This window comes from Lissotriton vulgaris, chromosome 5, assembly GCF_964263255.1.
Source record: "Lissotriton vulgaris chromosome 5, aLisVul1.2, whole genome shotgun sequence".
Classification (NCBI taxonomy): Eukaryota; Metazoa; Chordata; class Amphibia; order Caudata; family Salamandridae; genus Lissotriton; species Lissotriton vulgaris.
Genome location: NC_141693.1, coordinates 120,524,158 through 120,550,217, shown reverse-complemented (window position 1 = coordinate 120,550,217; position 26,060 = coordinate 120,524,158). Strand labels below are relative to the sequence as shown.

Here is a 26,060-nt window from a genome sequence, read left to right as displayed (position 1 = left end):
ATGACCACGATAGAAACCAGAGGAATCTAAAAACAAACGTTCTTTAAACTACAATTGGTCTGAAGAGTGTGGTACATGTTTTAGTCCAGGCCTCTTGCCTTCCTTCACTAGTCACTGCTTTAAAACCACAGAGGATGCAGGAAACAACCAACCTCATCTTTCTTGTCTGGTGACTGCATTTGATGGGCACCAGCATTCATTTTTGGGGACCCTTGCTGATTTTTCATCATCAAACTTTAACCCCTTCACTATTTCGCTGCAGTGCTAAGGGCGCGCCCATGCTGGTGACGGAACCGCTCCGTCACCAGCCGCGGTTGCGCTGTGCTCATGACGGAGCGGTTCCGTCACGGCCCCGCCCGCTCAATGGAACGCTCAGCGCAGGCGCGGAATCCACGCCGCGCAGGCGTGCCGAGCGGGCCGTGACGGAACCGCTCCGTCATCAGCACAGCGCGACCGCGGCTGATGACGGAGTGGTTTCGTCACCAGCAGGGGAGGGGTTAAACCAGAGCCACGAGAGAAAGGCTGAAAAGGGAGGTAGAAAACAGTGACAAAGGGACAAAGCAAAGAGAAAAAACAGAACCTGCGAGAGTGAGGTAAGGAAACAGGAAGTGTAAGGTGGTGGATGAAAGAGGCATGAGTTCGAGTCACGGCTGGGCAGCTGTGAGGCTGAGCAACCCCTGCAGGGCCGACAATTCACAGAAATGCCAGGTGTAGCGGAAGTGACATCATACGCCACTTTACGTTTACTTTGACTCACACACACTTACACATACACACATTCACGCACTCTCACATAAACACACTCTCACCCACAAGCATGCACACAACATACAATTAAACGCATTGTTTTACTTACCTTGTCTGCCAGATAGGGTCATATTCCAGCTAACTGTATTCCATTTTTTGTTACACAATTTGAAAAATTGACAGAAAACAAGCAACGTGAAGCCTCAACTGACGTCCTTTAGGACGAGGCGCCTCTGTGTTTCAAGCAGTGAGTTTGCCACTTCTGAGGCCAGGGGTTGCAAGGGGCCAGCCAGGGGTCACCGTTGCGACCCCTGGCGAGTCTTACATGACGTCCACTAACCCCTGCAGGCAGCACTGGCAGCGGGCTTTTAAGATAAACTTCGGGCACCTTATATTTTACAAATTAAACATTGCTTCAAAATAAAAATTGAACATGACATTGCATTTCACAGTCCTTCTTCTTCACAGTATGAGGTGCAGGAAAAGGCAGCTTGGGGCAGTCACTGCCTTTACGCGTCCAGTCCTGGCTGTCTCTCTAAATAAGGCTTTCTGCAGGGAAAGATACATCTACTATAAAATAAGATGCGCATAATTTATCCCCGGCATGGCTCGCCCTGCTCCCTGCAAGCATGGAGCCCCTCTCACACCAAAGATGACGCGCCTTCCAGCATGCCCTTGCTCTGCTTCTCTTGGTGTGAGGACAGGGAGTGGTACTTACAGCCAGCGTCGGATTGGTAACGCGGGCTTACGGGCAATGCCCGAGGGACAGGTGTCCGAGTGCTGCTGTGGGCCTCTTTTTTTAGCAGTCTGGGGTGGCCATTTGGGCGCTGTCTCCATTGTTCGAGCACAGCCAGCGGCCCAGTAGGTGTCTGAGTGGCCTTTCTAGGCAGTGGCGTAACAAAACATGAGGGGGCCCCCCTGCAAACTACATGGAGGGGGCCCCCCTCCCATCCTCCGTGCCAGTCTAGAGCTCTCAGGCCAGCGACCCGCCATACTGCAGGGGATGCGGGGCGATTGTTATGCCACTGTCACCAATACAGCGTTATAAGTAACACTTACCTTGCATCCTTCTCCTCTCTGCCTTGCACCCTTCTCCCCCTCCACCTTGCACCCTTCTCCCCCGCCGCCTAGCACCCTTCTCTACCCTGCATCCTTCTCCCCTCTGCCTTGCACCCTTTTCCCCTCTGCCTTGCACCCATATCCCCTTTGCCTTGTACCCTTCTCCCCTTTGCCTTGCACCCTTCTCCTCTCTGCCTTGCACCCTTCTCCTCTCTGCCTTGCACCCTTCTCACCTCTGCCTTGCACCCTTCTCACCTCTGCCTTGCACCCTTCTCACCTCTGCCTTGCACCTTTCTCCCCTCTGCCTTTCACCCTTCTCCCATCTGCCATGCACCCTACTCCCCCTCCGCCTTGCACCCTTCTCTACCTTGCACCCTTCTCCTCTCTGCCTTGCACCCTTCTCCCCTCTGCCTTGCACCCTTCTCCCCTCTGCCTTGCACCCTTCTCCCCTCTGCCTTGCACCCTTCTCCCCTCTGCCTTGCACCCTTCTCCCCTCTGCCTTGCACCCTTCTCCCCTCTGCCTTGCACCCTTCTCCCCTCTGCCTTGCAACCTTCTCCCCTCTGCCTTGCACCCTTCTCCCCTCTGCCTTGCACCCTTCTCCCCTCTCCCTTGCACCCTTCTCCCCTCTGCCTTGCACCCTTCTCCCCTCTGCCTTGCACCCTTCTCCCCTCTGCCTTGCACCCTTCTCCCCTTCACCTTGCAACCTTCTCCCCTTCACCTTGCAACCTTCTCCCCTCCGCCTTGCACCCTTCTCCCCTCCGCCTTGCACCCTTCTCCCCTCTGCCTTGCACCCTTCTCCCCTCTGCCTTGCACCCTTCTCCCCTCTGCCTTGCACCCTTCTCCCCTTCACCTTGCAACCTTCTCCCCTCCGCCTTGCACCCTTCTCCCCTCCGCCTTGCACCCTTCTCCTATCCGCCTTGCACCCTTCTCCCCTCCGCCTTGCACCCTTCTCCTCTCTACCTTGCACCCTTCTCTACCTTGCACCCTTCTCCTCTCTTCCTTGCACCCTTCTCCTCTTTGCCTTGCACCCTTCTCCTCTTTGCCTTGCACCCTTCTCTTCTCTGCCTTGCACCCTTCTCCTCTTTGCCTTGCACCCTTCTCCTCTTTGCCTTGCACCCTTCTCCTCTTTGCCTTGCACCCTTCTCCTCTTTGCCTTGCACCCTTCTCTTCTCTGCCTTGCACCCTTCTCCTCTTTGCCTTGCACCCTTCTCCTCTTTGCCTTGCACCCTTCTCTGCCTTGCACCCTTCTCCTCTTTGCCTTGCACCCTTCTCCTATCTGCCTTGCACCCTTCTCCCCTCCGCCTTGCACCCTTCTCCTATCTGCCTTGCACCCTTCTCCCCTCCGCCTTGCACCCTTCTCCCCTCCGCCTTGCACCCTTCTCCTCTCTACCTAGCACCCTTCTCCTCTCTACCTAGCACCCTTCTCCCCCTCCGCCTTGCACCCTTCTCTACCTTGCACCCTTCTCCTCTCTTCCTTGCACCCTTCTCCTCTCTGCCTTGCACCCTTCTCCTCTCTGCCTTGCACCCTTCTCCTCTCTGCCTTGCACCCTTCTCCTCTTTGCCTTGCACCCTTCTCCTCTCTGCCTTGCACCCTTCTCCTCTCTGCCTTGCACCCTTCTCCCCTCTGCCTTGCACCCTTCTCCCCTCTGCCTTTCAATCTTCTCCCCTCTGCCTTTCACCCTTATCCCATCTGCCATGCACCCTTTTCCCCCGCTGCCTTGCACCCTTCTCTACCTTGCACCCTTCTCCTCTCTCCCTTGCACCCTTCTCCCCTCTGCCTTGCACCCTTCTCCCCTCTGCCTTGCACCCTTCTCCCCTCTGCCTTGCACCCTTCTCCCCTCTGCCTTGCACCCTTCTCCCCTCTGCCTTGCACCCTTCTCCCCTCTGCCTTGCACCCTTCTCCCCTCCGCCCTGCACCCTTCTCCACTCTGCCTTGCACCCTTCTCCCCTCTACCTTGCACCCTTCTCCCCCTCCGCCTTGCACCCTTCTCTCTTCCTTGCACCCTTCTCCTCTTTGCCTTGCACCCTTCTCCTCTTTGCCTTGCACCCTTCTCCTCTTTGCCTTGCACCCTTCTCTTCTCTGCCTTGCACACTTCTCCCCTCTGCCTTGCACCCTTCTCCCCTCTGCCTTGCACCCTTCTCCCCTCTGCCTTGCACCCTTCTCCCCTTCACCTTGCAACCTTCTCCCCTCCGCCTTGCACCCTTCTCCCCTCCGCCTTGCACCCTTCTCCTATCTGCCTTGCACCCTTCTCCCCTCCGCCTTGCACCCTTCTCCTCTCTACCTTGCACCCTTCTCTACCTTGCACCCTTCTCCTCTCTTCCTTGCACCCTTCTCCTCTTTGCCTTGCACCCTTCTCCTCTTTGCCTTGCACCCTTCTCCTCTCTGCCTTGCACCCTTCTCCTCTCTGCCTTGCACCCTTCTCCTCTTTGCCTTGCACCCTTCTCCTCTTTGCCTTGCACCCTTCTCTGCCTTGCACCCTTCTCCTCTTTGCCTTGCACCCTTCTCTTCTCTGCCTTGCACCCTTCTCCTCTTTGCCTTGCACCCCTCTCCTCTTTGCCTTGCACCCTTCTCTGCCTTGCACCCTTCTCCTCTTTGCCTTGCACCCTTCTCCTATCTGCCTTGCACCCTTCTCCCCTCCGCCTTGCACCCTTCTCCTATCTGCCTTGCACCCTTCTCCCCTTCACCTTGCAACCTTCTCCCCTCCGCCTTGCACCCTTCTCCCCTCCGCCTTGCACCTTTCTCCTATCTGCCTTGCACCCTTCTCCCCTCCGCCTTGCACCCTTCTCCTCTCTACCTTGCACCCTTCTCTACCTTGCACCCTTCTCCTCTCTTCCTTGCACCCTTCTCCTCTTTGCCTTGCACCCTTCTCCTCTTTGCCTTGCACCCTTCTCTTCTCTGCCTTGCACCCTTCTCCTCTTTGCCTTGCACCCTTCTCCTCTTTGCCTTGCACCCTTCTCCTCTTTGCCTTGCACCCTTCTCTGCCTTGCACCCTTCTCCTCTTTGCCTTGCACCCTTCTCTTCTCTGCCTTGCACCCCTCTCCTCTTTGCCTTGCACCCTTCTCTGCCTTGCACCCTTCTCCTCTTTGCCTTGCACCCTTCTCCTATCTGCCTTGCACCCTTCTCCTATCTGCCTTGCACCCTTCTCCCCTCCGCCTTGCACCCTTCTCCTATCTGCCTTGCACCCTTCTCCCCTCCGCCTTGCACCCTTCTCCCCTCCGCCTTGCACCCTTCTCCTCTCTACCTAGCACCCTTCTCCCCCTCCGCCTTGCACCCTTCTCTACCTTGCACCCTTCTCCTCTCTTCCTTGCACCCTTCTCTTCTTTGCCTTGCACCCTTATCCTCTTTGCCTTGCACCCTTCTCTTCTCTGCCTTGCACCCTTCTCCTCTTTGCCTTGCACCCTTCTCCTCTTTGCCTTGCACCCTTCTCCTCTCTGCCTTGCACCCTTCTCCTCTCTGCCTTGCACCCTTCTCCTCTCTGCCTTGCACCCTTCTCTCTGCCTTGCACCCTTCTCCCCTCTGGCTTGCACCCTTCTCCCCTCTGCCTTGCACCCTTCTCTACCTTGCACCCTTCTCCTCTCTCCCTTGCACCCTTCTCCCCCTCTGCCATGCACCCTTCTCCCCTCTGCCTTGCACCCTTCTCTACCTTGCATCCCTCTCCCCCTCTGCCTTGCACCCTTCTCAGCCCCCCATTTCCCTCTCCCTGCGGACGCCCATGGTGTGTTCTAACAAGCCTGCTTACCTGAGGGCACCATTTTGCTGCCTCGTCCCTTCTCATGTGAGCTTTGCCCTGGAGAATACTCTGTCTGGGGGCCCCCACTCCCACCCTTGTCAGGGTCCCGAGCACTGCTTTGTGCTGTCTCTTGCTCTTGCTCTCTGAGGCCCCCACCCCATCCTTGTCCCTGTCTCTTCTCTTCTCTTGTGGGGTGGGCCCCCCACCCTCTCTTCTCTTCTATTGTGGGGTGGGCCCCCCACCCCATCCTTGTCCCTGTCTCTTCTGTTCTCTTGTGGGTGGGCCCCCCACTCCATCCTTGTCCCTGTCTCTTCTTGGATGGGGGCCTGTCCCTGTCTCTTCTCTTCTCTTGTGGGGTGGGCCCCCCACCCCATCCTTGTCTGTCTCTTCTCGGATGGGGCCTGTCCCTGTCTCTTCTCTTCTCTTGTGGGGTGGGCCCCCCACCCCATCCTTGTCCCTGTCTCTTCTTGGATGGGGGCCTGTCCCTGTCTCTTCTCTTCTCTTGTGGGGTGGGCCCCCCACCCCACCCCATCCTTGTCCCTGTCTCTTCTCTTCTCTTGTGGGGTGGGGCCCCCTTGTCCCTGTCTCTTCTCTTCTCCTGTGGGGTGGGCTCCCCACCCCATCCTTGTCCCTGTCTCTTCTCTTGTGGGGTGGGGCCCCCTTGTCCCTGTCTCTTCTCTTCTCCTGTGGGGTGGGCCCCCCACCCCATCCTTGTCCCTGTCTCTTCTCTCGTGGGGTGGGGCCCCCTTGTCCCTGTCTCTTCTCTTCTCCTGTGGGGTGGGCCCCCCAGCCCATCCTTGTCCCTGTCTCTTCTCGGATGGGGGCCTGTCCCTTTCTCTTCTCTTCTCTTGTGGGGTGGGCCCCCCACACCACCCTTGTCCCTGTCTCTTCTCGGATGGGGGCCTGTCCCTGTCTCTTCTCTTCTCTTGTGGGGTGGGGCCCCCACCCCACCCCACCCCATCCTTGTCCCTGTCTCTTCTCTTCTCTTATGGGGTGGGGCCCCCACCCCACCCCATCCTGGCTTGTCCCTGTCTCTTCTCTTCTCTTGTGGAGAGGGCCCCCCACCCCATCCTTGTCCCTGTCTCTTCTCTTTTCTTGTGGGGTGGGCTTTGTTTCTCGAGAGGAGAGAGTGGGGGCCAGGCTCTGTGCTGCCTCAGAGGAGCAGTGGAGACTGCTGTCTCTGGGGCCCCCATCCTCTTTCCGGGACTGCCTCTGGCTCTGACTGAAGTGAAACAATGTATATTGATACTTTGTTTCTCTTCAGTCAGAGGGAGGGGGCGAGGGGCTCCGAGCAGGCTGCACCTGCTTCAGATGCAGAGGGAGAGAGGCTTGCTAGTTCAGTGCAGACCTCTCGCACAGCTCTCAGAAGAGCTGAGGGGGCCGAGGCCCCCTGGGGGCCCCTTCATTAACTGTAGAGAGTGAGGCCCCCCCGCACTGCGGGGGCTGCGGGGGCGTTTGTTACGCCCCTGTTTCTAGGGGCAGATGGGCGCTCATTACCTCCGTTTAGCAACAGGCAAGAGGTGTCACTCCCTTTGTCTCTCGGGCCGGCCCATTAATGTGTGCAGACACTGAGCGGGGGCAGGGGGCCTGAGACGAAGTGGCTTAACTTGTTTCACCACTGTAAACTAACATGTGCATTTTTTTTACCCCCCCACTCCTAAAGTTTTTTTTATATGATTACGCCATAGCAGTGATTTTAGGAGTGATTATGTAAATGTGGGCCGATTTTTTTTTTTTTTGCGTGCCCGGGCCGATTTTAAATCCCAATCCAACCCTGCTTACAGCCAGGATGATGCAGCTCTTAGGGCGATACATGCCCGACTGGGCGAATCATGGTCCCCTTCGCTGCGCTTACGTCCCATGCAAGTCGCGATGCAATCATGGTACGCCCGCCAGATCACATGCGCACATGACTTATATCTCACAATCTCCATGATGAATGTCATTTACTGACCCCGTGCTGATCTACTGCAAGCATGATGATGCACCCCGTACTGCGAGCATGATGATGAACCTCTCACTGTGAGCAGGATGATGCACCCCCTACTGCGAGCATGATGATGAACCTCTCACTGTGAGCATGATGATGCACCTCTCACTGTGAGCATGATGATGCACCCCCTACTGCGAGCATGATAATGCACCCCCTACTGCGAGCATGATGATGAACCTCTCACTGTGAGCAGGATGATGCACCCCCTACTGCGAGCATGATGATGCACCTCTCACTGCGAGCATGATGATGCACCTCTCACTGTGAGCATGGTGATGCACCTCTCACTGCGAGCATGATGATGAACCCCTCACTGTGAGCATGATGATGCACCTCCTACTGCGAGGATGATGATGCACCTCTCACTGCGAGCATCAATGATGCACCTCTCACTGTGAGCCTGATGATGAACCTCTCACTGTGAGCCTGATGATGCACCTCTCACTGCGAGCATAATGATGAACCTCTCACTGTGAGCATGATGATGCACCCCCTACTGCAAGCATGCTGATGCACCCCCTACTGTGAGCATGATGATGCACCCCCTACTGCGAGGATGATGATGCACCCCCTACTGCGAGCATGACAATGCACCTCTACCTGTGACATGATGATGCACCCCCTACTGTGAGCATGATGGTGCACCTCTCACTGCGAGCATGATGATCAATGATGCACCTCTCACTGTGAGCATGATGATGCACCTCTCACTGCGAGCATCAATGATGCACCTCTCACTGTGAGAATAATGATGAACCTCTCACTGTGAGCATGGTGACACACCTCTCACTGCGAGCATGATGATGCAACCCCTACTGTGAGCACGATGATGCACCTCTCACTGCGAGCATGATGATCAATGATGCATCTCTCACTGTGAGCACCATGATGAACCTCTCACTGTGAGCATGACAATTCACCTCTCACTGTGAGCATCAATGATGCACCTCTCACTGCGAGCATGATGATCAATGATGCACCTCTCACTGTGAGCATCAATGATGCACCTCTCACTGTGAGCATGATGATGAACCTCTCACTTGAGCATCAATGATGCACATCTCACTGTGAGCATGATGATGAACCTCTCACTGTGAGCATGATGATGAACCTCTCACATGAGCATGATGATGAACCTCTCACATGAGCATGATGATGATCCTCTCACGTGAGCATCAATGATGCACCTCTCACTGCGCGCATGATGATGAAACTCTCACTGTGAGCATTATGATGCACCTCTCACTGTGAGCATGATGATGAACCTTTCACGTGAGCATGATGATGCACCTCTCACTGTGAGCATGATGATGAACTTTTGACGTGAGCATGATGATGCACCCCTACTGCGAGCATGATGATGCACCTCTCACTGTGAGCATGATGATGATCCTCTCACGTGAGCATCAATGATGCACTTCTCACTGCGCGCATGATGATGAACCTTTCACGTGAGCATGATGATGCACCTCTCACTGCAAGCATCAATTATGCAACTCTTACTGCGAGCATGATGATGCACCTCTCACTGCGAGCATCAGTGATGCACCTCTCACTGCGAGCACGATGATGCACCTCTCACTGCGAGCATCCACCTCTCACTGTGAGCATCAATGATGCACCTCATACTGTGAGCATGATGAAGCACTTCTCACTGATGGAAGACTACAGTAAATAGGGTTTGGGTAAGAGAAGTGACAAACACAAACTGGACAGCATGAAAGAAATAGAGCCAACAAATGGAAAGCACGTAAGTGGGCATTACAAACAACAAGTCAATGGTAAGCAATGGGTGGAAAGCATTCTGTTAGACGGGGACCCGGAGGGTCGGCCGAGGACCAGGGGAGAGGCCTCCAGTGAGGGCCGTCTCCAGCGATCGTACAGCGAAGTAACTTCCCCCCCACAGATGGACACCACACAAGGATGAGGTCAACACTCTTTATATACGATTCTTGAAGCAAGGTTATCAGCGATACAGTGAGGTCGGGACACGAGGGTCCTCTCAATTCTAGTCTCTGAAGGGGAAAGGGTAGCGGGACAGTCTTGGTACCGGTCTGGTACAGGGGTGGCAAGATGGGTAGCCCACAATCCTCGAGCTCGGAGTTCTGGAAGGTCGGGCCGCAGCAGCGCCGGCAGGCTAGGCTGATAAGTCTCGGTTGAGAAGGGCCGCGGCAGCGCCAGCAGGCAAGGCGATGGTTCACTCAGGGATGGGCCGCGGCAGCGCCAGCAGGCCCCGACGAAGATGTAGGTTGCAGAGGGCCGCGGCAGCGCCAGCAGGCAGGAGCGATGGTTCACAAGGATGGGCCGCGGCAGCGCCAGCAGGTCCCGACGAAGGTGTAGGTTGCAGAGGGCCGTAACAGCGCCAGCAGGCAGGAACGATGATTCACAAGGCAGGGCTGTGGCAGCGCCAGCAGTCCGTCAAGGATGAGTTCTTCAAGGTGTCTCTCGACTCCAGGATACAACTGCCTTCCTGCTCTGGAGCTGCCCCAGTTATAGGTCTGCAATAGCAAAAACAACAAGTGATGGACCGAATGTGGATCAATGTCACACATTCCCCCAGTCAAAAGATCTGGGCCCAAATCCATCGTTTTTTTGCACTCCACACCACCCTGGGTTAGACAATGGCGATATGCAAATCAGTTCTGACCCTGTTGCCCCATGGGAACAGTCCAGTCCGAACTACAAAAGCCATGTCCTTCCCAGAACGGAATCAAGCATCCGAGGACCGGACCGGTTTCGAGGTAACACCTCTCATCAGCCCGGCTAGCTTGACTCCAAGTGGTGTGGAGTGCCTGGGACCCACGTCTGGGCATCCCCAGCGCACTTAGGGCGGCAATAGCAAAAACAACAAGTGATGGACCGAATGTGGATCAATGTCACACACTCACCCCAGTCCAAAGATCTGGGCCCAAATCCATCGTTTTTTTGCACTCCACACCACCCTGGGTTAGACAATGGCGATATGCAAATCAGTTCTGACCGGTCTGGGAAAGACATGGCTTGGTAGTTCGGACTGGACTGTTCCCATGAGGCACAGGGTCAGAGCTGATTTGCATATAGCCAGTGTCTAACCCAGGGTGGTGTGCAGTGCAAAAAAACACTGGATTTGGGCCCAGATCTTTGGACTGGGGTGAGTGTGTGCCATTGATCCACATTCGGTCCATCACCTGTTGTGTTTGCATATTCCGCCCTAAGTGCGCTGGGGATGCCCAGACGTGGGTCCCAGGCACTCCACACCACTGGAGTCAAGCTAGCCGGGCAGATGAGAGGTGTTACCTCGAAACCGGTCCGGTCCTCGGATGCTTGATTCCGTTCTGGGAAGGACATGGCTTTTGTAGTTCGGACTGGACTGTTCCCATGGGGCACAGGGTCAGAACTGATTTGCATATCGCCATTGTCTAACCCAGGGTGGTGTAGAGTGCAAAAAAACGATGGATTTGGGCCCAGATCTTTGGACTGGGGTGAGTGTGTGGCATTGATCCACATTCAGTCCATCACCTGTTGTGTTTGCATATTCCGCCCTAAGTGCGCTGGGGATGCCCAGACGTTGGTCCCAGGCACTCCACACCACTGGAGTCAAGCTAGCCGGGCTGATGAGAGGTGTTACCTCGAAACCGGTCCGGTCCTCGGATGCTTGATTCCGTTCTGGGAAGGACATGGCTTTTGTAGTTCGGACTGGACTGTTCCCATGGGGCACAGGGTCAGAACTGATTTGCATATCGCCATTGTCTAACCCAGGGTGGTGTGGAGTGCAAAAAAACGATGGATTTGGGCCCAGATCTTTGGACTGGGGTGAGTGTGTGGCATTGATCCACATTCGGTCCATCACCTGTTGTGTTTGCATATTCCGCCCTAAGTGCGCTGGGGATGCCCAGACGTGGGTCCCAGGCACTCCACACCACTGGAGTCAAGCTAGCCGGGCTGATGAGAGGTGTTACCTCGAAACCGGTCCGGTCCTCGAATGCTTGATTCCGTTCTGGGAAGGACATGGCTTTTGTAGTTCAGACTGGACTGTTCCCATGGGGCACAGGGTCAGAACTGATTTGCATATCGCCATTGTCTAACCCAGGGTGGTGTGGAGTGCAAAAAAACGATGGATTTGGGCCCAGATCTTTGGACTGGGGTGAGTGTGTGGATTGATCCACATTCGGTCCATCACCTGTTGTGTTTGCATATTCCGCCCTAAGTGCGCTGGGGATGCCCAGACGTGGGTCCCAGGCACTCCACACCACTGGAGTCAAGCTAGCCGGGCTGATGAGAGGTGTTACCCGAAACCGGTCCGGTCCTCGGATGCTTGATTCCGTTCTGGGAAGGACATGGCTTTTGTAGTTCGGACTGGACTGTTCCCATGGGGCACAGGGTCAGAACTGATTTGCATATCGCCATTGTCTAACCCAGGGTGGTGTGGAGTGCAAAAAAACGATGGATTTGGGCCCAGATCTTTGGACTGGGGTGAGTGTGTGGCATTGATCCACATTCGGTCCATCACCTGTTGTGTTTGCATATTCCGCCCTAAGTGCGCTGGGGATGCCCAGACGTGGGTCCCAGGCACTCCACACCACTGGAGTCAAGCTAGCCGGGCTGATGAGAGGTGTTACCTCGAAACCGGTCCGGTCCTCGGATGCTTGCTTCCGTTCTGGGAAGGACATGGCTTTTGTAGTTCGGACTGGACTGTTCCCATGGGGCACAGGGTCAGAACTGATTTGCATATCGCCATTGTCTAACCCAGGGTGGTGTGGAGTGCAACAAAATGATGGATTTGGGCCCAGATCTTTGGACTGGGGTGAGTGTGTGGCATTGATCCACATTCGGTCCATCACCTGTTGTGTTTGCATATTCCGCCCTAAGTGCGCTGGGGATGCCCAGACGTGGGTCCCAGGCACTCCACACCACTGGAGTCAAGCTAGCAGGGCTGATGAGAGGTGTTACCTCGAAACCGGTCCGGTCCTCGGATGCTTGATTCCGTTCTGGGAAGGACATGGCTTTTGTAGTTCGGACTGGACTGTTCCCATAGGGCACAGGGTCAGAACTGATTTGCATATCGCCATTGTCTAACCCAGGGTGGTGTGGAGTCCAAAAAAACAATGGATTTGGGCCCAGATCTTTGGACTGGGGTGAGTGTGTGGCATTGATCCACATTCGGTCCATCACCTGTTGTGTTTGCATATTCCGCCCTAAGTGCGCTGGGGATGCCCAGACGTGGGTCCCAGGCACTCCACACCACTGGAGTCAAGCTAGCCGGGCTGATGAGAGGTGTTACCTCGAAACCGGTCCGGTCCTCGGATGCTTGATTCCGTTCTGGGAAGGACATGGCTTTTGTAGTTCGGACTGGACTGTTCCCATGGGGCACAGGTTCAGAACTGATTTGCATATCGCCATTGTCTAACCCAGGGTGGTGTGGAGTGCAAAAAAACGATGGATTTGGGCCCAGATCTTTGGACTGGGGTGAGTGTGTGGCATTGATCTACATTCGGTCCATCACCTGTTGTGTTTGCATATTCCGCCCTAAGTGCGCTGGGGATGCCCAGACATGGGTCCCAGGCACTCCACACCACTGGAGTCAAGCTAGCCGGGCTGATGAGAGGTGTTACCTCGAAACCGGTCCGGTCCTCGGATGCTTGATTCCGTTCTGGGAAGGACATGGCTTTTGTAGTTCGGACTGGACTGTTCCCATGGGGCACAGGGTCAGAACTGATTTGCATATCGCCATTGTCTAACCCAGGGTGGTGTGGAGTGCAAAAAAACGATGGATCTGGGCCCAGATCTTTGGACTGGGGTGAGTGTGTGGCATTGATCCACATTCGGTCCATCACCTGTTGTGTTTGCATTATCCGCCCTAAGTGCGCTGGGGATGCCCAGACGTGGGTCCCAGGCACTCCACACCACTGGAGTCAAGCTAGCCGGGCTGATGAGAGGTGTTACCTCGAAACCGGTCCGGTCCTCGGATGCTTGATTCCGTTCTGGGAAGGACATGGCTTTTGTAGTTCGGACTGGACTGTTCCCATGGGGCACAGGGTCAGAACTGATTTGCATATCGCCATTGTCTAACCCAGGGTGGTGTGGAGTGCAAAAAAATGATGGATTTGGGCCCAGATCTTTGGACTGGGGTGAGTGTGTGGCATTGATCCACATTCAGTCCATCACCTGTTGTGTTTGCATATTCCGCCCTAAGTGCGCTGGGGATGCCCAGACGTGGGTCCCAGGCACTCCACACCACTGGAGTCAAGCTAGCCGGGCTGATGAGAGGTGTTACCTCGAAACCGGTCCGGTCCTCGGATGCTTGATTCCGTTCTGGGAAGGACATGGCTTTTGTAGTTCGGACTGGACTGTTCCCATGGGGCACAGGGTCAGAACTGATTTGCATATCGCCATTGTCTAACCCAGGGTGGTGTGGAGTGCAAAAAAACGATGGATTTGGGCCCAGATCTTTGGACTGGGGTGAGTGTGTGGCATTGATCCACATTCGGTCCATCACCTGTTGTGTTTGCATATTCCGCCTCCAGTTATAGGTCTGGCCTCCTTTGATGTCCGGCCCTCGCTCTTGGAGGTCGGGAGGTCCGGGATGAGGGAGTCCAGACACCCAGCAGGGGGGTGGAGCCAGCGCCCGGGGAGGCTGGGGGCGATCGGCACCTGGCGGGGGAGAGCCATCGACACTCCTTTCTCCCATTGACCTGCCAAGTGGTCTCTTCACCTCCTGGGTGGATGGTGGTGCCTCGATGTCGGGGCCTGGCCCGGCCCAGGGTTGGGGTCGAGCTGAGGCCACGCGGCCTCGTGGTGCAGTGTCCAAGATGGCGGCTGGGCCGGGGCAATGCTGCTGAAGGAGGCCCGGGCCAGCCGATGTCGGGGTGTTCGGGAGCAGGCGTCCCGTTGGGGACGGGTTGCGGGTTGCTTCTGTGGGTTGCCGGGGTGGTTCTTCTGGTGACACCGGGAGAGCCGGTGTTCGGTCCTTATCATGCGGGGAGGGAGCGGTCCCTTCACGAGGCCTGTCCAACATGCGTCCCCCCCAGCTGAAGGCAGGGAGAGTCACCCATCTTCTTGGGTACTCTCCTCGCCGAGGCGGAAAAAGCGTGACAGGCCGTCCGCGTTGGCGTGGTCTTGGCCAGGGCGATGCTCCACAGTGAAGTCCATCCCCTGCAAGGAGATGGACCATCGCAACAGTTTTGGGTTCTCCCCCCGCATCTGCATCAGCCATTGCAGGGGTCTATGGTCTGTTTGTACCCTGAAATGGGTACCGAAGAGGTAGGGCCGGAGTTTCTTGAGGGCCCATACCACTGCGAAGGCCTCCCGCTCGATGGTGCTCCAGCGCTGCTCTCGGGCCAGCAGGCGTCGGCTGATGAAGGCCACTGGTTGATCGACTCCCTCGGCGTTGAGTTGAGAGAGTTCTGCCCCAATGCCATGATCTGAGGCGTCCGTCTGGACGATGAATTCCCGACTGTAGTCGGGGGCCTGGAGCACGGGGGCGGTGCAGATGGCGGCCTTCAAATTCTCGAAGGCCGCTTGACAGTCCGGAGTCCAGTTGGCGGTTTTGGGGTTTTTCTTGGATGTGAGTTCTGTGAGGGGCCCCACAATGCTGCCATAGTCCTTTACAAACCGCCGGTAGTATCCGGTGAGCCCCAGGAAGGCTCGGGCCTCGGTTTGGGTGACAGGAGGTTGCCAGGACTGGATGGCAGCGATCTTGAGCTGAAGGGGGGCCACCAGACCGCTCCCCACTTGGTGTCCGAGATAGGTCACGGACCCCTGGCCAATCTGACATTTGCTGGCTTTGATGGTGAGGCCGGCCTGCTGGAGGGCGTGCAGGACTTCTCGGAGGTGGTGAAGGTGGTCTGTCCAGTGACGACTGTACCCAGTGATATCGTCCAGGTAGGCGGTACTGAATTCTTCGAGGCCCGCCAATACCTGGTTCACGAGTCGTTGGAAAGTAGCTGGAGCGTTTTTCATGCCGAATGGCATCACTTTGAAGTGGTAGTGGCCATCCGGGGTAGAGAAGGCGGATCGTTCTTGGGCCCTGGGGGTGAGGCCGATCTGCCAGTAGCCTGCTGTTAGATCGAAGATGCTCAGATAGCGGGCAGCCCCCATGCGGTCGACCAGCTCATCCGCCCGGGGGATGGGGTGAGCGTCGGTTCAGGTAACAGCGTTCAGGCCCCGATAGTCTACACAGAACCGGAGCTCGGGGGCGACGCCCGGGGCGGCAGCCTTGGGGACCAGTACGACTGGGCTGGCCCAGGGGCTGTCGGATGGCTAGATCACTCCTAGGGCCAGCATTTTAGAGACTTCGTCCTGGATGCAGGTGCGCACCCGATCTGGCACTCGGTACACCCTGTGTCGAATAGGTGGACTATCCCCAGTGTCCACGTCGTGAAGGCACCAGGGGGTGACCCCTGGGGTGAGGGAGAACAGGTTCACAAATTGTAGCAGGAGAGCCCAACAGTCTTGGCGTTGTTCCGGGGATAAGGCCTCGGAGAGTCTGACCCCTTCCACTGAGCCATCTTTTTCACGGGTCCTCAGTAGGTCAGGGAGGGGCTCGGAGTCTTCTTCCGTCCCACTATCGGTTGCCATTAGTAGGCTGAGCTCCGAGCGTACGAAGTGGGGTTTGAGTCTGTTGGCGTGGAGGACTCGGAGGGGGTTCCGGGGGGACTCCATGTCTATTAGGTAGGTGACAGGGCCCTTGCGCTCTATCACCTTGAAGGGTCCTGTCCATTTGTCCTGCAGGGCACAAGGTTCGACTGGAGACATCACCCATACTTGCTGGCCTGGTTCGAACTCGATGGAGGAGGCATGTTGATCGTACCATTTCTTCATGTCCTCCTGACTGGCCTCAAGGTTGGCTTTGGCGAGTTCCCTGAATCGCCGGGTCTGGTTGCGGAGGGTCAGGAGATACTTATAGACGTCCGGAGGGGTCTTCTGGGGGGCCATCTCCCATCCTTCCTTGACCAGGCGGAGGGGGCCCCGGACGGGGTGTCCGTACAGGAGCTCGAAGGGGCTGAAGCCGAGGGATTTCTGGGGAACTTCTCGATAGGCGAAGAGGAGGCACGGGAGCAGCACGTCCCATTGGCGACATAGGGGTTCTTCCAGGCCCATGATCATTCCCTTGAGAGTGCAGTTAAACCGCTCGACCAGTCCGTTTCCTTGCGGGTGATAAGGGGTCGTGAACCGGTAGGTGTCCCCGCACTGCTGCCAGAGAGACCTCATGTACTTTGAGATAAAGTTCGTGCCCCTGTCGCTGACGACCTCCCGGGGGAAGCCCACTCGAGAGAAGATCCCCATTAGGGCTCGGCCTACCACGGGTGCTGTCACGGTCCGAAGAGGAATGGCCTCGGGATACCGGGTGGCGTGGTCCACCAGGACTAGGATGAACCGGTGCCCCTGGGCCGTTCGGGGGTCTAGGGGCCCCACAATGTCTATTCCCACCCGTTCGAACGGGGTGGTGACGACGGGAAAGGGTTGCAAGGGTGCTTTGATCTTTCGGCCGCTCTTCCCGCTGGCCTGGCAGGTGGGGCAGGCCCGGCAGTGGTTGGAGACATCATTTCGCATTTTGGGCCAGTAAAAGTGTGTTACCAGGCGGTTGTATGTTTTGTCTTGTCCCAAGTGTCCAGCAAGGGGGACATCGTACGCTAAGTTCAAAAGGAAGTCTCTGAAGCAGAGGGGCACCACCAGCACCCGACTGGCCCCCAGCTCAGCAATTCTTTGTTCGCTGTAGAGCAGGTCATTGTCCCAATAAATCCAGTGGGCCCCTGTGGTGTCTCCTGCGCTCTGGGCGAGGGCTTGCTGCCGGAGTCCCTCGAGGGAGGGACAGGTCTTCTGTTCTTGTCGGAATTGTTCCTGGGTGGGACCACCCTCTTGACGCCACTGGGCCAGTTCGGGAAGGTCCTGGAGTTGAACGGGCCCCTCGTCGTTTTGTTCTGGGGGATTGGTGCTTAGGGCGTCTCCCTCCGGGACGTTTGGGGGAGGAGGTTCTGGCCATTCGGGTTCTTCGGGACTGGAGATGGCGCGGGCGGCCATGGACCGGGTCGTTACGCAGGCCCATTCAGGGAGGCCCAACATCCCCAGGTGCTCTCTTCTTTCAACGGCTGCCCAGGGGGAACTTTCGAGGTCGTTTCCCAGGAGGCAGTCCACTGGGGCATCATCGCGGACAGTCACCTTCAGCATTCCGGACACTCCTCCCCACTCGAAGGGGACGCAGGCCATCCGACACAGGCTCTCTGAGTTGTCGGCTGATCGGACGGGGCAAAGGACGTTTGGCAAGATCTGCTCCGGGGTTACCAGATGACAGCGGACTGCCGTCACACTGGCCCCGGTGTCGCGTAGGGCTTCGGCCTTGCGCCCATTTATGTTTACCCACTGGCTGTATTTTCTCGTATTGGCGGGTAGGGGAGCCCGCGGAATCATGTCTCTTTCCCCTAGGCAGACCAGGGACATGGCGGCTGGTTCCCACTCGGTCTGTTCCTGTTCGTATTCTTCATAATCCTCTGGGGCTTGCTCTTCTCCCAGGGCGGCGGCAGCGACCTGGCGGGGTATAGGATTCTGGTTCTTCGGGCAATTAGGGTCGTTGGCATAGTGGCCGGTCCGCTGGCACCGGTGGCAAGTAACGTTGGCTCGGAACCCTGGACGCATCGGGGGGTTTCCCCTGCCGGCCGGGGGCGGGGTGTTGCTGGCGGGAGCCGCCGGGACGGCGTCTCTGCCCCGACCCTGGCCTCCTCCTCCTCGGGGGCGATGGGGACCCTGGTTGGTTCTGTTTGGCTCGCTGGGCCCGCTTCGGGCAACTCGAGTGCTTTCCCATCGGTCAGCTTCGGCGGCGAGTTGCCGAGGTTCAGTCAGTTTACTGTCGAGGAGGTGCTGCCTGAGCTCGATGAAGCAATTGTTGGAGAGGTGCTCCCACACAATGAGGTTAAAGAGTTGTTCGTAGGTGGTTACCTGGCTGCCCTTGATCCACCCCTCGAATGCTCTGCTGAAAAAGTTCACGTACTCCACCCAAGTTGTACCCGGGATCCGTTTGCAGTCGCGGAACCGCTGGCGGTACATCTCGGGCGTGAGTCCGTATCGAGTGAGGAGGGCGGCCTTCATGTGGTCGTAGGAGGTCATCTGATGGTCCGGGAGTTGCAGCAGGGCGTTGCGCCCTTCGTTGACGAACCTCCCCCATAACCCGGCTCCCCAGTCACTTCGAGAAATCCGGTGGGAGGTCATGGCTATCTCGTAGGCTTTGAACCATTGCTGGATATCGTCGTTCCGATAATATTCTCTGACGACATCCTTGGGGATGTGGACTTTAGGGTCTGTAGTGCCAGGAGTGTTCGGGCGCTCGGGCACCCCGAGATCTTTATTCTGTTTCCGAAGCTCTATTTCTGCTAGATTGCGCTCATGTTCGTAGGCCAGTTTTTTCTCTTCTAACTCCCTCTGTTTTTGCTTCTCTTCCCGCTCCTCTCGGAGCCGCAAGTGTTCCAATGTTATCTTTTGTTCCGCCAATTTCAGTTCTCCGTCCAACCGAAGTCGTGGCAGCTCTAATTCATGGAATCTGCTTTTCTCTCGTTCTCGGATCTCCTCTGGGGAGAGACCCGTTCTTCTTCCTTCCGTCGGAGGGGTGCTCTTTTCCGGTGCCTCGAGGCTTTGGTTTTGGGGTGCGGTCGTACCCGTCTCCGCCCAAGATTCTAGGGCATTTTTGAAGTCATCTTTCGTGCTCAGTCCTGTGGTAGCAATGCCTAGTTCTATGCAAAATTGTTTTAGCTCTCTGTGGTTGTACTCTTCTAGTTTCTCCATCTGGAATTTTTCTGTGGATCCGCTCTCTTTTGTTGTCATTGTGGTTGAGTCGTGGGGTGAGTTACTCTCTGTACGATTATGCGTTGGTTCGGATCGCGCCGCTGGCCACCAATGTTAGACGGGGACCCGGAGGGTCGGCCGAGGACCAGCGGAGAGGCCTCCAGTGAGGGCCGTCTCCAGCGATCGTACAGACGAGTAACTTCCCCCCCACAGATGGACACCACACAAGGATGAGGTCAACACTCTTTATATACGATTCTTGAAGCAAGGTTATCAGCGATACAGTGAGGTCGGGACACGAGGGTCCTCTCAATTCTAGTCTCTGAAGGGGAAAGGGTAGTGGGACAGTCTTGGTACCGGTCTGGTACGGGGGTGGCAAGATGGGTAGCTCACAATCCTCGAGCTCGGAGTTCTGGAAGGTCGGGCCGCGGCAGCACCGGCAGGCTAGGCTGATAAGTCTCGGTTGAGAAGGGCCGCGGCAGCGCCAGCAGGCAAGGCGACGGTTCACTCAGGGATGGGCCGCGGCAGCGCCAGCATGTCCCGACGAAGATGTAGGCTGCAGAGGGCCGCGGCAGCGCCAGCGGGCAGGAGCGATGGTTCACAAGGATGGGCCGCGGCAGCGCCAGCAGGTCCCGACGAAGGTGTAGGTTGCAGAGGGCCGCGGCGGCGCCAGCAGGCAGGAACGATGATTCACAAGGCAGGGCTGTGGCAGCGCCAGCAGTCCGTCAAGGATGAGTTCTTCAAGGTGTCTCTCGACTCCAGGATACAACTGCCTTCCTGCTCTGGAGCTGCCCCAGTTATAGGTCTGGCCTCCTTTGATGTCCGGACCCTCGCTCTTGGAGGTCGGGAGGTCCGGGATGAGGGAGTCCAGACACCCAGCAGGGGGGTGGAGCCAGTGCCCGGGGAGGCTGGGGGCGATCGGCACCTGGAGGGGGAGAGCCATCGACACTCCTTTCTCCCATTGACCTGCCAAGTGGTCTCTTCACCTCCTGGGTGGATGGTGGTGCCTCGATGTCGGGGCCTGGCCTGGCCCAGGGTTGGGGTCGAGCTGAGGCCACGCGGCCTCGTGGTGCAGTGTCCAAGATGGCGGCTGGGCCGGGGCAATGCTGCTGATGGAGGCCCGGGCCAGCCGATGTCGGGGTGTTCGGGAGCAGGCGTCCCGTTGGGGATGGGTTGCGGGTTGCTTCTGTGGGTTGCCGGGGTGGTTCTTCTGGTGACACCGGGAGAGCCGGTGTTCGGTCCTTATCATGCGGGGAGGGAGCGGCCCCTTCACGAGGCCTGTCCTACACATTCCCATGGACTTTTTTCTAATTTCCCCAAGATGTCGTTAGCAAACCAGACAGCAGAGTTGTCTGGTAGGCTCAGACCTAAAACCCACAGTAGCGTGCCCTAAATGAGCTGCGCGCTGCATGTGTTTTATGCTGATGTCACTTCCTGTTTCAGTAGTTATAGGTGATTCACGAATTGGAATAAGCAATAGGCAAGGGGAAAAAAACAAAATGTACAAATAATGTAGCTGCGAAGAAAATGTCATGGATACAACTGGCAGAAGTTGACACATTGATTGTAAGGAACAACATGTAGTGTTATATGAAAAGGTGTGTGTCACCTTAGGCCTTAAGAGCCATCTCTCAAGTTTCCCATGCAGTTATGCACACAGCTTCCAAATTAACCCAGGCTTTGTGTGGCATCTCCTGTCAGTTCTGGATTTTCACTCCACAGCATTTTCGTATTGTGGAACTTGTGGTTTTTCCTTTCATGAAGAAGCATGTTGGCACAAACAGCCCAGCATGAAAAATGATATTAAATAAAATAAAAACCCAGGATTGGCTGGAAGTTGTCATGCATGGCATAGGAGCAGTTGTCAGGTACTGGCACATTCCAATTATTATCAATTACATGATCAGCCCGGCTCATCCCTACAAATGATGAACATCACCAGAAGTGGGGAGAGGTGTGGCGTCGGTTAGGGTGACTGACTCTGGAATCTGGGTATCACGGTTCGATCCCCTGCACCGGCGGCAGATTAGCCCAGCACCATGTGACTCTGGGCAATAGCTTGCTTATTATTCACGACGGCCCCCAGCGCCTAGGGTGATTGTGCGCTTTAAAAATGTGGGTTATTATTATTATTATTATGAATAAGGTATTGTTGCCGATAGGGCATTTGCGCTTAACCCAATTGTTTTTTAGGGCGGAATGTTGCTGGGAGTCTTGTTTGGGCCTTCTATGCGAATGTGTTGTTGATTACACTAAGATTCAAAGTTTTGCAATACTTCTGAATATATATATATTTTTGCTTTAGAATATAGACAGAAGGGAACTTAACGCAATCCTTCATAAATACAGCTATTTCTGTTAGTCATCGTATGTTTCTACTGTGGGGGCTCTCAATGCATACGTTTGGTCCAAGTAGTAACTTAAGAACTGGTTACCTCTTGCCAAGAAAGTCCCAGTAAGCCTCGCTTATGATCAGGCATTTTCCAGACAGACTCTTGTGCCCGCCACAACATGCCTCTTTGGACTGGCACTGCCAAGCGACATACTCTTCCCTCAAGTCACATACTCATGCTAACCTCTAGGGAGAGGGGTGTGGATCAGGACCACAAGCCAACAGCTGTGAGCAGTCCAAAGAGAAATGAGTCAGTACCTTACAGGGGGAGCCATAATCACCACTTAGCGGTCGGTGCATGCTGGAGGCTGGAGACCAAGGGCATGGAAGCGAAGGGCACATAAACAATGGTGACAGCAGTTCACAGAGCTGTCTCCCTCAGGAGTCTGTGTGAATAAACAATGAGAATTGTTGTAAATCTATTGTGTCCTGAATGCAGACCACTAAAACACAACACATATGACAGTAGCACTGATATGTTAATCACCGTGGTTATGCGTTGTGCTAAGAGTGCGGATAGAAAATGCAACTGCCCTGTACTTAACGTGCCAAATATTGTTCTTGATGAGTGAATAGAAAACTCAGTAGAAGCGATATAGTCCGCATGTGCTCGCCCAAAGGTTACCAACTGAAGGAGACCTGTGTTATACGTGCCATGATTTCATCTAAAAATCCATTCTGTTAACCGCATCGCTGCAGCGGTTATTTTTCCGCTACGCGGCTTTTTTCTAAAAGCTGCGTTAGATGACGAGCTCAGCTCGTCATCCGCACAAGACCACCGTGGCTGATGTTGAGCTGAGCTCGTCATCAGCATCGAAGGGGTTAATGACTACCTTGTGAGTTTTACATCACTTACGATCGCCGTTGCGAAAAGTATGTGTCTGTTCTTGCTAGCACAAATGAATGCAAAATTCATAAAAACAAAAAATGATGCAGGTGGTACTCCAAGCAGAGTGATATACCCATGCTTACTGTGGATATGAAGTGGATGGCGTGTGCCATGGCTGCCACCTGGCAGCACTGTTTAAAAGCAAAAGTGTTTGCCGCTGTGCTAGTTTAACACCTATTGGCCCACTGTGAGCCACGTGCTGAAAATCCAGAAAGATTTAAAGGTGCCTTCCCCCAATAATGTCAAGACGGCGAGAAGCACTGCAAGGCTAGTTTTGTTTTTTATTCGGAGTGCGTGTTGTTAAAAGGCAGGAAGACTTCTAATAAAAATGACTGCATGCAACAAATGGTTGCATGCAACAAAAGAATAGCCGCGTGGCTGCCATTGATAAAGATCAAGTGGGTGTGCCTGTTGCACTTAAACACACAAGCATTGGAGAGCAATAAAAGAAAAGATGTACGGCCACCATTAATAAAAAGCAACCTTTAAAATAAAAAATAAATAAATAAATGTTAGGAAAGCCGCGCACAACAAAAGAAAAGATGCGTGGCTGCCATTGTTAAAGATCAAGCTTGGCGAACTAGAGAACTGGTGCTTATGTAAAGCGCTCCAATAGCTTACGGTCGGGTTTGCGCTACAAATGCAAAACAAGGGGTTGCGGGAGAGAGTGTCTTGCCTGCAGCAACTGGTAGGAAAACGCCCTTTAAGAAAATAGTGGCCACAGACTGTTAATAAAACCTGCAGAGTAACAACACAAGTAAAAGGGCCAGTCCTCATGGGAGGTTACAAAAGTAGAAAAGGAGGTCCCAAGGAGGCACTACAAAGCCTGTTCAAGAATGAAAAGCAACCATTTAGAAAGGACAGTAACAGGAGCCAATTGAAAAGATGGGAGGAAACAGGCAGATCTTCAATTCCATACCGGACTACAGCATTTCTAGAAGAGACAGCGCTAGCGCTGCCTAAGCGAGACCTAATAAGCCTTCTTACCAGGGTGCCTACTAGCCTGAAAGAAATGCAAATGTGCACCACTGCAAACGTAAAAGGCTCTCAGGAGCCCGCATTGGAATCGCTTGAAGCTTTGTGATTACCAAGATTTATTTTTTTGGGTGGTAGTGCAAGAAAATTACCAGCGGAGAGGTGGAGTGCTTGCTTTTAGTGGTGGGCAGAAGTCGCGTAATGGACTTTCGCGGAGAGGCACGGAAATTGAACCAATTTCATTGCCTCTCCGCCAATTTCCGTTACATGACGCCCGTCAGCCTCACGTCCGCAATATTACATCATTTAAAAGCGCCAAAATAATTTTAAAAAGACTTACCTTATCACGGGGGCATCTTGCTGTTCTATATCGGCTTCTTCTTCAAACTGCGCATGCTCGGGAGCCTGCGCATGCACATTCCTGGCAAAGAATGCGCATGCGCAGGCTCCCGCGCATGCGCAGTTTGAAGAAGAAGCCTATATAGAACAGCAAGATGCCCCCGTGATAAGGTAAGTCTTTTTAAACTTATTTTGGGGCTTCTAAATGGTGTAATATTGGAGGCGGGCGGCGCGTGGCCAACTTCCATTCCTCCCCCTGAGTTTGCGGAAATTTGCCCCTTTTTCCGCCTTCTTCGCGGAAGGCGGAAAGGGCAAATATCCGCTCACCGTGGGCGGAATGGAAATGTCCGCCCACCCTTACTTGCTTTAAAGGGACAGCTTTATAAAAAAAATGCATTACATACAGTCAGAGTATTACTAAAATCTTCATTTTGGAAGCACCATTTCATCTTAAACCTTTTTGTGCATTTTGCAGCAGTCTGTCTTACACTGTGTGTAAAGCAAGTTTTAAATAATGATTTACATATTCACAGTGCTTTTTGTCACAGGGTGTGACCTCGTAGCACTAAAAATGCAGAAGTCACTGTCCTCCACTGCACCAACCAACAATTAACTCCGTGGCTCTCTGGATAAAAAAAGACAATGATGAGTCCAGTGCTACTGCACTTGAAAACAACAGTGCATTAGCCTTTACTGAATCATAGTGCTTTTCTAAAAAAGGTTTAACCATCCTTCAAATCATCTGCACTGCTGTAGAGCAAGGCTACAAAACATTAACAAAACCAATAGCTCTCACAGGCCAGACCTTTTGGTTTTGCCAATGCTTTTTTCTTGATGCACTCCCTTGATGTATTTTCCTGTATTTTGGTTTTAACTACTAGTAGACTTTAACCCTAAACACTGTTTTTCATTATTTTTTTATCCCCTTATGTTTTCCGAGAAAGTCAAGGGGGTGAAGGGAAAGAGCAGATCCTATCTGCATATCAAGAAACCCAGGACTGCTATTTATCGCTTCACACATCCAATGGACCAGGCATAAAGATGCACTTTGGTAAGTAAGACACTAGTTTAATTCTAGGTTTGCTGTAAAGTTATCATCTGCGTTTGCTTGATGAAATTGATCCATGGACGTTGGTGGTGTAGTCCTTTAGTCACTAATTCCTACAGATGGTGGATAAGAAGTACACTGTTGCCCTCACCTTTTATTTATTTATGATCCCAGCACCTGCGCACACTACACTTGCTCCCCGTCCAGGTGGGAATCACCTTCAAGATGCTCACCCACGCACACAAGGCCCTCCATGGCACCCGACCAGCATACCTGAACAGCTGACTCAAATTCCACGCACCCCAAAGGACCCTACGATCAGCCGAGCTCTCCTAGGCCGTGGACCCACGCATCAGAGAGACCAGATCATGAGGCCGCTCCTTCTCCTTCCTCGCGGCCAAAGCCTGGAACGCCCTACCGCTCCACCTCAGACAGACAACATCGCTCCCCATCTTCGCAAGAAACCTCAAAACATGGCTCTTCAACAGACCCCCTCCTTGATGGACTGGAACCTGTACCCCTCCTACCCCTAGCACCTTGAGACCCTCACGGGTGAGTAGTCGTGCTTAACAAACTCCTGATTTCCATTTGATTTTGAAAAGTGCACTTTTAAAACTGTGAACAAATAACCTAAGCTTTGAACTTCTCCGAATGTTTGTGCCTAAAATATTTAAAATACTTGCGAGAGTTCTCTTTTGCCTTCTTCACCAAAAAGGTGGATACATCTTTGAAAGCAAAATGCCCTTTCACTGAACGGACATTATTAGTAGAGCTAAGCTGTATCCTCAAAAAAAGTCTTCAGATAAGAAGTTAAAAGAGATTTGTGTTGGAAGTGGTGAAATTAAAAGCATACACAGCAAAATATTGGATAGGGAACACGTTTGATAAAGTACCAATGTTTTTCTTGCAGCTTTAAGAATGCCTTTGTGGTCGCAGATCTTACTGTGCGATAAATAAAATCTCTAAATCCAATATGATATTATGACAGCAAGGTAAAACAAATTAATGTGCAGGCCATTTATTGTATAGCCCTCCGTCTTCCTAATTGGCTAAGGCATGCGAAGAGCAAGCACTTACTAAACAAAAAAGCTTTAGATCAGTAATAAAATGTTGCTGTGTCAGCTAAGTGAATAAA

At 54.2% G+C, this 26,060-nt stretch overlaps 1 protein-coding gene across 1 annotated transcript in view; it reads right to left on the bottom strand.

The window, feature by feature from the left end:
• Positions 1-26,060, bottom strand: part of DIPK1B (divergent protein kinase domain 1B) — a 369,200-nt gene that overhangs the window by 15,980 nt on the left and 327,160 nt on the right. The gene's annotated exons all lie outside the window — the stretch shown is intronic.